Raw genomic sequence first — 10,000 nt, forward strand, 5'->3', positions numbered from 1 at the left:
GTGTGTGTGTGTGTGTGTGTGTGTGTGTGTGTGTGTGTGTGTGTGTGTGTGTGGACTTTGTTTACTTGGCGCTGAAGACAGACAATGAATCAAAGTTCATAGTTCACAATCTGAGTCGTCGTTCGCAGCTGATGTCATTGCTGCTGCTGCCACACACACACACACACACACACACACAAGCAACTTTCCCTCTCAGCTGCGCGCCGACATAGACAAAGTGAAGAGGTGCCACTCCCCTCTATTTTCACTGGCTAACAGCAGCACACTGGCTTAGCTTGTCTATTCAGAGAGGAGCTATCACTCCGGATTATTTTTAAATCTACGTTATCACATGCATATTACTGCTCATTCATTGGTAGTTGAATTGTTAGGTCTGCTTGATCAGTAATTTACATTTTTTTTCAAATAATAATTGAACATATTGTTAAATATGGCGCTGATAAAATCAATCAGTCTAAAACATCCATGATGTTATTAAACCAGGAAGACAGAGAAAATCCAACTAATGTAGTTTCTCAATTTAAAGTTGTCGACTGCTTCACTTATTTAGGCATTCAAATTGTTCCGCTGCTGGATAACATCATAGAATCTAACGATAAACCAGTAATTCAAGAAATGTCAAATTCTTTAGATAGATGGGCTGATTTTCCAATGTCGTTATTGGGGAAAATAAGCACTCTTAAAATGAATGTACTGCCTAAACTATTATATTTATTTCAAAAATTGACCTCCACCACCTCCAAGCAATCCATTTTCTCAGCTGAAGACACTTTTCATCAAGTTTTTATGGAAGAATAAACGCTCCAGGCAGCGCCTTTCATTGCTGTACCTGCCGTATGACAGAGGAGGGCTTCAATGCCCACCGCCATTCTGGTATTACTGGGCTGCGCAACTGAGAACACTGATGTTTCACTTCTCAGAAGAGAACATGCCACTATGGAGGGAGATGGAAGGTTATTCACTGAAGCTTCCCTTATCCATTCAGCAGATTTTAAGAAACTCCAAAATAACACTAAGAATCCTAGGACTAAAAATATGATCACCGTCTGGCAACTAGTTGAGAAATATTTCAAAGACGCAGCCTCACTATCATTATTTAGTCCGATACGGGGAAATGATCTCTTCCCCCCAGGAGGAGGTGAGGGGGGATTTAAAATATGGTCTGAGCAAGGGTTACAAAAAGTAGGAGATCTTTATAATCCTGTTGATAAGCGTCTGATGTCTTTCCATGACATTGTTGTTAAACACGACCTATCTCGCAGCCAGTTCTTCAGATACTTGCCTTGTGTATTCCTAGCCTGTCAACACTTGAAAGAACGATGATGAAAGACTGCCAGGGGAGGGGCCTGATTTCTAAAATATATATATCCAGCTGTTGGATGAGTCTTCAGAATCCTCGTTAGATAAGCTTGAGTCCTGGAGAGAGGACCTACAGGTTGACCTGTCCACTGAGGAGTGGGAGAAGGCCTGCACCAAAGCACAATCTCACACAGTGAATACCCGGTTGAAACGGCTGCAGTACAACTGGTGAATGCGCTCTTACATGACGCCGGTCAAGTTGAATAAATTCAACAGCGCCGTACCAGATGTGTGCATAAAGTGTGATAAAGAAAAGGGCTCGATCTTTCACTGTTTGCGGCAGTGTTCTCAAATTCAGAAATTCTGGGGAGAAGTGAAAGAATGCATGGAGGAGATATTAGGGATACAATTACTTTTAGAAGCCAAGCTTTTTCTTTTGGGTTTTTGTCCTCCAAACTGTAACGTAAGAAAGAAGCATGGATTATTTTTAGACATAGGTCTGCTCTTGGCCAAGAGAGTGATTGCACTGGCTTGGAAAGATGCGGATAGACCGGGGAAGGGCAGATGGTTTTCAGAATGAACAGCAACTCTGCCCTTAGAAAAGATGACATATGCAATTAGGGGTAAGATAGCAATGTTGGAGAGCATCTGGGGCCGCTTCGTAAAGTATCTTGCTAAAGCCAGGAATGAGCCCTAAAACTTCATTCTGTGTAATATATAGTGAATGATATCAATGTAAAGGTGCTTGTGTATACTTATTCCTCCTTTCTCTCTCCTTTTTATTTCATTTATTTATTTATTTATTTATTTTTTATAGTTTTACTTTTTATTTAATGAACTGAACTTCTTTGTTTACTGTGGGTATTTTTTGGTTTGTTTCTTTTTTGAGTCTCTTTGTCCTTTTTGTAGCCATGTCTTGGTCGTGAGCTCGGTTTGGTTGTGGGAAAGAGTTTCAAGTTCTTGGCCAAATCACTTCTATTCAAAGTAAACTCATGAAAATTGCTGCTGGAATTTGATTCTTTTAATAAGCCATGTAGCTTGCTATGATCCAAGGTTTTGAACAGGTGTGATACTGGTGTGTGGTGCTGTTTTCTGCTGCAGGTCCCACTGAGGACCACAAGGTCAAGGCAGAGGTCACAGCCTGGTGGTGGTGGTCAGTGACACACACACACACACACACACACACACACACACACACACACACACACACACACACACACACACCTTGTCTTCTTCTTCTTCCTGAACACACCAACCTGCTGCTCTCAGCTCCAAATCTTCATTCAAAAAGGAGAGAGGGATAGAGGAACTGAAAGAGTGAAAGAGGAATGGACAGAGAGACCGAAGAGAAGGAGAAACAATTGAATTTTAACCACCGCGCTGAAAATGTCCCCGATTTGAATTTCAGAAATCTGCTCACCTTAGATGACGATGATGATGATGATGATGATGATGATGATGATGACGATGATGACGATGATGATGATGATGACGACGATGAGTTGTCAATGAAGCAGTGAAGGGTGGTTCGCTGAGTTGAGCGTACACAAGAATTACAAGTATGTGAGTGTGCAGCACTGTACCTGTCCCAAAGTAATGATGAAGGGGTCAGTGATGTGTCCAGAGTTCATGTACTTCCTAACGCTGTGTTGTCCATTCATCCACACCTGTGCCTCTCCAGTCACAGCGTCCCATGTGACGCAAATGGAATTCCATTTGTTCACGACGTAGTCCATCCCTAGGAACGAGTTCTCGGAATCTCAGAGATGGTGAATCGACTTGGGTTTGGCCACCAAGCCAGAGTCAAGCCATCGGGATGGCTTGGTGTAGCCAACGAGAAGATACCGTGACCTCTCGTCAAGTCTGTGAAGGACCTGCAGCGATGGCAAAGACACAGTCAGTCATGAGATGTATCATAGCTCAAGTAGATCATCCATTTATGTGTACATGTGTGTTGTTGTTGTTGACCAAGATTCTGCTTTGATGTGGTCAGAGCCACATGAGAAGTGTTGGTTTCTTCCGGGAACGAAAACATTTTATAACGAAGATCTGGAAAAAACCCCAAAACAAAAAAATAGACATTATGCAAGTAGAGCAGCACAAAGTACAATAATGAAGGCCTTACTTCAACATGGGAGAACAAGTTTTCCATGATTAATGTGTTTTTCTGTGACATTTGAACTCATTTGAATTTGTGGCCCTCAAAATGTTTAAAAATACATCTTCTCTTAATAAGATGTTATTTTACCTTGAGGACGGGCTGCACATACTGACAGCAGAGCCAGACACATGAGGAGGAACTTCATCTAATATAAACAACATAGCAACAAACATCACAGAATGAAAACATCTTCATCTGTTTTGGTAAACATGGTCTTCTGCTGTTCTTCTACAATGACACTGATGATCGGTTGAAAAACGTCTTTAAAAAACACAATCAAAGCACAATTATCCCTAACTTCTCAATTCTACCAAGCGTCCTGCTCTTTATTTTCTTACCTTTCGTAGTGACCAGGAGATGGGACTCAAAGGTTCTGACGATGAGCCTGAGTCCAGGTCTTTAACACATTTGAGAACTACTTAAAGAAGTGGAAAAGTGGCATGATATGGGACCTTTAAGTAACCTGAGGAAAATTCTGAGATAAGGTTGGGGAACGCTGAGCTCCCCTCAAGACTAAAGTGGACAACAGGGAGCTCCCCAGATCAAAGACCAACCCAGACCCAAACCCAGAACCCTGACACACTGACAGCTATTGTTGTATTTTTTTCACCCACTCTAGATGAAGGAGAACAAGGGACAGATTTGGTTGCCACGCCATTTTCAAGATGGATGTTTCATGAAGCATTAAAGTCCCTGTGTTTGAATACTGAGGGCCAAGCAGGGAGGCAATGGGGAATTTCCATGAATCATTTGTTTAATGTGTACTGCACACTCAACTACTTCCCTTGGTTGGTCACTAGGCGGCAGTGTAGCGACATCTCTGAGTCACTAAACCTCGTCCCGTGCAGCGCTGCTGTCGGCCGGAGACCAGCTGGAGCTCCCAGTGAGGAGGTGGAGGTAGATAGCCCGGACTGGGAGCACTGGGAGGTGGGGTCCGGTTCTTTGGGCTCGGCTCACTAGAAAGAGCCGGTGGTTCCTTTGGCTGCCACGCGGGAGATTGTTGTTGTTGTTGTTGTTGTTGTTGTTGTTGTTGCTGCTGCTTTTATTATTTCTGAGCTTTTCCATGTGCGAGACTGAATGACAAGTGTTAATGATGTCGACAATACTGAATGTGTATTATTTATACACGCAACATTTCCCTGCGCAGAGGAGCTTTTATTTTGCATTGTTTTTTCACAGGAAGATGTTGAGACGTTGGCGCCTTGCGTGCGACGACGATGTCCTTATTTGGTGCCGTTTCCCGCGAGCTGTTATCTCCACTGCTCACACTGCTCACACTGCTCCGCCTTGAGAGCCTCTTTGGGCGGCGTACCTGTGTACGATACTCAGAGAGAACATGTTGTGCAATTCTCAGGGCTGCAACCTGAGGAGCTCACACCCAATTGCTGCGTCTCAATTCAGGGTCTGCATCCTCAAAGTACGCATTTTGAAAGGAAGTTGCGTCATAGCACTGCGCGAAGGCTCATCCCAATTCCCAAAAGTCCGAAGGACGCTCCAAATGCGTGGGGGGCTTAATTTTTGTGATGGAATGTGTAATATTAAAGCTATTAGGAAAGTGCTATTAGAAGAGTTCTACCCTAATCCAGTTAAAAGGTCTTATTTTGAAACGATTTCACGTGGATAAGATTGAACACATGAGAAAGGATTATATCTCATTTCCGGTGCCTCCCAAGGCAAAAGAGGTTCAATTAAAAATTGTGAACGAAATCTACCCGTCAAATGAGTTTTTGAGATTGAGATTGAGATTGAGATTTCATTTTGATGTGAATAACTGTGTGTTCTGTGACGTGGATGTTGAAAACCTGAACCATTATTATTTTTTGATTTAATTTGTTATTTATTCGTCCACCAGATTGGAATGATGTGGAGGCCTGCATCCAGTACCTAGGAGAAAGGGGGGGGGGGGTGCCAATTGATGAGGGTCAATGTTTTGACCAGGTCACCTATCTGAAGAAATTCACAGAAAGGTGCAACAGTGATGAGGAATTCAGTGGCCTGCAGCTGCACCAGAGGTGGACCAAATATTTTGAGAAGGGCAAAAGCATTGCATGTTACTCAGAACTACTGAAGATTGCAAAGTTTGTCTTTGCACTTCCCTCTCACAATGCTAAGGTTGAGAGGATTTTCTCACTGATGCAGCGCCAGTGGACCAAGGAGAGGAATCAGCTTTCTGTTGAGTCACTGAGGGGGATTCTATTGGTGCAATGCAATTTCAAAGACATTTCTTGCAAAGACTTTCATGCTTATTTGTTGAGCGACCGAAAGCTGCTGGGAAAGATCAGCTCTACAGCAAAATATGGATGGGCAGACGAGGAAGATGAAGATGAAAAGCAGGGTGAACAATAAAAAGGGATGAGTTTGAAAACTAAAAAGTGAAGTGACATTTTTTTTTTTTTTTTTTTGCTTAAATTAGTATCGTTGTGAGGCTACTGTTTTTTGATTACAGTATTACACTGAAAAAAGAGACGGGATACATAGTTAAAGCTGGATATTCTACATAAGAGGTATTATTTAGAATGTTAATTCATCATTTATTTGTCAAGAATTGAAAAGACAGCTATCATTTTGTTCTAGAATGATACGCTAATGCAGAAGAGGATTTTTCTTTTTTTTTTTAAGTTTATTTTAGGCAAAATAAAGCCTCTGAGAATCCAAATTTGTGCCTGAGGTTATTGAGATTTTTTTTCCCATCAACGTATGTTTTGAGTTCTTTTGATCATAAATGTTTACGCTATAGAGATATTAGCTATAAAACTAAACTTTCTGTCCATACAGAGGAGACATACTTTAAATACATTAAAGTTATAGAAGGCATCTTTGAGTAAACCTCAAGTATCATTGAAGTATCTCGAGGCCGGGCCGAGTGGCCTCTCTGTTGCAAATCAAAATGTGGTCACCCTACGCAACATGGAACACAGTCCTGCCAAAATGAATATAAAATAGCACAACAAGCACCCACCACAATAACTATGTACACATGAAAGAACAACAACATTACAGCATGACAGAAACAACACAATTGTAAAACAAACAAAAGGCAACATTTAGCTAAAACATTTCAGTGTGTGTGCGTGTGTGTGTAAACCAGCCCATTAGCGAACCACCCTTCACTGCTGCATTGACAACTCATCGTCATCATCGTCATCGTCATCATCATCATCTAAGGTGAGTTCTGAAATTCAAATCGGGGACATTTTCAGCGCGGCACCTGACTTCTTCACCGGCACTGGCGGATGTTGTTGCTGTCTCCAGTGGCACATCTTCTGCCGACCCATCAGTAAGACTGGAACACTCTCGTGTCAGCGTTTCTACAGCAGCCTGAGCATTGCTTTGATTAATAAAGCCAGCCTGTTAAAACCGTGGCTCCAAGATGGTGGCCACCGACGGGAGTTCACCTTTTTCCAAGCCACTGAATTTTTCACTCAAATTAGTATTCAAATTGTTGGCAAGCGTGACCCCAATAGTAGGAGCTATTTGGGCACATTTGGCAGAAATGACACGCCTCAGCATTTTGGCTATAGGAATTGCCTTGGAGTTCCCAGCCTAGAAGGACGGACCAAACCCCGCCTCCCCGGTATCCACTCGGGACAGTCTAGCCTTCGGCGTATTTCCTCGTTTCATCACCGCCGTTCCCTCCGGCTGGCCAACCCCAGAAGAGACGTTTTTATAGCATCAAGCTAACCATTGGTTCGCCATCTAACGATGCCGTTGGATGATCAAATAAATAAAACCCTACGTTAAAAACTGGATACTTTCTGTGAAACTTCAATATTTAGATTTATATGTCGTGTCTTAACCAGTACATGCCGCTAATTTCAGCTGACTTCCCAGGATCCCATGCTGCTTTGCAGCAGCACGCAAGGCATCATGGGATACCCAAGTGCGCGAAGGATAGTAGTGGTGTATCCTTGGAATCGGCTAAAACGAGTGCGTATTTCCGAGGGCGCATTTTCAGCGTCCTAAGCACCCTCGGGAATTGGGACAAACCTTCGCGCAGTGCTATTGTCGCGGATTCCTGCCTGCCAGCGCGGCGCAATCATGGTAGGCTGTCGGCACAGGTGCAATGATGATGATGGCGCACCTGTGCGCACCTGCTGTGTTTGGGAGGGGATTTAAGGCGGCAGGGCGAGAAGCCTAGAAAAGAAAGACGCCAACGGCGAGCCCTCGAGGAGACTGTGTTAGAGCTTCGCGGAGTAAACCAGCCGTTCCCGAAAGAGCCGTGTGCCGGACGATGACCGCGTTCCGTTGCGGGAGCGGAGCTGCATTGGAAGGACCCCACCGAAGGCGTTAAGCCCCCGGACGATTTTTCCTCGGCAGCGACTCTCAACGTGCCGGGGAGGAGAGACATAGAGAGAGAGAGACTGGACGTTCTACGACGCGCAACAGAGCTCATTGTTTTTGGCCACCCGGGGGGGGGATCGAGTACCTCCTGGAGTGGTCCGAAAGTCCCGAGCTGTTGCCGTTCACCATCTGGACTTTCCACTGATCCATCCCGGGCTGCCTGCTGAGGGGGCGCGAGTGGGTGCAATCCCCGCCTCAACTATCCGGCGTGCTCTCACCTCGCGCGGCTCCCCCGCGACCACTCCCCAGCGTGTGCCACCAGGGTGCTTAAATCACGTGTCGGGGGTGGGTGGGCCACGGCCAGCTCCGAGCCACGGAAGAGGGGAGCCGGGGGCGGAGTTGGGGCGTACGGAACCCGGGACCCCCAGGTAGTCTCCAGAAGCCGCCGCGTCGTTTGCAGTGGGAGGGGGGTTGACGGGTCTAGACGCGTCTGGCGGCGTTCGGTGCTCCCGTGGGGTGGACGCCGCGTTTTTGCGCCCCACCCACTTCCCGTAGTTGCGGACTCCTCCGGGTTGCCAGGTCGGCCCTCTTCTGTGTGTATGGGTTTTTTCTGCTGTGTGCATGCACGCGCATGTGGTGGGTTGTGTTGGTTGCTGTGAGTGGGGGGGGAGGTCGAGGGGAGGGGAGTGGCTGCGAGGTGCGTTAGTTGCCATTAGCTGCCCCTAGCGCACTCTAAACTGTGTCCAGCCCCTGTTCTTTTTATCCAGTATTTGTTGTGGTTTTCATTTTGCATTAAATAAAGTTGTGTTTTTGTACCGTCACCACTGGCATCCGTGTCCTTTGTTGAGCGATCTGGGGAGGCGTGTCTGCTGGTTGCCAGAAGTCACCCGGGAAGTGCTCAACAGGTGCGAGCCGTTGTGGGCCGGTAAAGGCCCACCTAGCACTTCCCACTGGCGACCGGTGACACTATGACGCAACTTCCTTTGAAAATGTGCACTTCAAGGACGCAGAACCTGAATTGAGACACAGCATAATTCTGTACCCACAACGGTACCGAAACGTAGCGTCAGTGCGTTAGGTGCACTGACTACCGTAATAACTGGAGTTTGTGTGTGCACGCAACATTTTTTCTCTCCCATTCAAATTCCTAAAATCAGGGACGTCTGGTCACCCTAGATCATCATCATCATAATCATCATCATCATGATCATCATCATCATCCGTCGTGCTGGACGGTGACAGGTCAAGTGTTTGCGACAGAAGCCGCGGGTTGATGGCACCAGACTCATCCACCGTCACAACCACAGTAAAGTCTCTGTGTCGCCGTGAATACGGTGGAGATCCGGACCTTGGCCCCAGCCCAATGTGAACGCAGTCAAGACGGATCCGGAAGGTGTTCAACTCGCGGTGGCATCAGGCTGAAACTAGTTCTGAACGTCCCGGTCCAGTTCAAACCGGCAGTTCTTTCAAGGGAATTCCGACCCGTGCTGCTCTGTGTGCCTGGCTGCAGCCACGCAGGTGTGTTGTTGTGTTTGCGGTGGAACACCGCTGGGTGGGCGGGACTTCCGGTGGCGCTTTCCGGGCCTCGTGGTGCTGAATGAAGATTTGGAGCATAGAGCAGCACGTGTGTGTGTGTGTGTGTGTGTGTGTGTGTGTGTGTGTGTGTGTGTGTGTGTGTGATAACAGGAGGGTTAAGTCTTATTAGATTTGGTCTAGCTTTTGGTTTCATGCTCTTTAGTCTTTTTTTCCTCCTCTGGAGTGATTTTCAGTTTGACCCCTTGTTCCTCCTCTGATCGCTTGGATTCCCTGGGATTTTTAGTGGTGGGCAAGTGAAGCCTCGTGACGCACTGAGGCTTTCCTAACAATTGTGCCGAAAAAGATACAAAACTTCAAGACTTGAGTGACGGTGACATCTGGTGGACAACTGAAGGCATGGCAGCCTCTAAAGAGCACAATGAAGCACTGGCACGGTTTCAATCCCATGACAGCAATAAAAGCTCAGAAAAGTCTTTGTGGTCATTCAATTGTTTTGTCCTTCATACCAAATAATAATTCTATCGTCATTACAAAAAATATGCAGATGCTCTCCCCCATACTCTGAAACACAATCCAGATTAACCCAAAGAATAAATGCAAATTATGTTTAGGGTTAAATGTTGGTTCAGGGTTTATTTAAAGCTTTGAGCTTTATTCTTTATTTAAAAACTGTGCTAAAAGTCCCTAACAGGATTACTGATTCTTCCTACTTTGCAAATGATC

General features: G+C 45.5%; 2 protein-coding genes and 1 pseudogene across 8 annotated transcripts in view; 1 reads left to right on the top strand and 2 right to left on the bottom strand.

Moving 5' to 3' along the window:
* The window catches only part of LOC142892570 (ribonuclease inhibitor-like), a 244,527-nt gene that overhangs the window by 187,500 nt on the left and 47,027 nt on the right, over positions 1-10,000 (bottom strand). The window lies entirely within an intron of this gene.
* LOC142892561 (NLR family CARD domain-containing protein 3-like) overlaps positions 1-10,000 on the top strand; it is an 81,877-nt gene that overhangs the window by 41,351 nt on the left and 30,526 nt on the right. The window lies entirely within an intron of this gene.
* LOC142892587 (jeltraxin-like) lies at positions 2,853-3,645 on the bottom strand (annotated as a pseudogene).

This window comes from Nelusetta ayraudi, unplaced genomic scaffold (genome assembly GCF_046127955.1).
Source record: "Nelusetta ayraudi isolate G7.1 ecotype Tasmania unplaced genomic scaffold, CSIRO-AGI_Nayr_v1 ptg000037l, whole genome shotgun sequence".
In the NCBI taxonomy this organism is placed as follows: domain Eukaryota; kingdom Metazoa; phylum Chordata; class Actinopteri; order Tetraodontiformes; family Monacanthidae; genus Nelusetta; species Nelusetta ayraudi.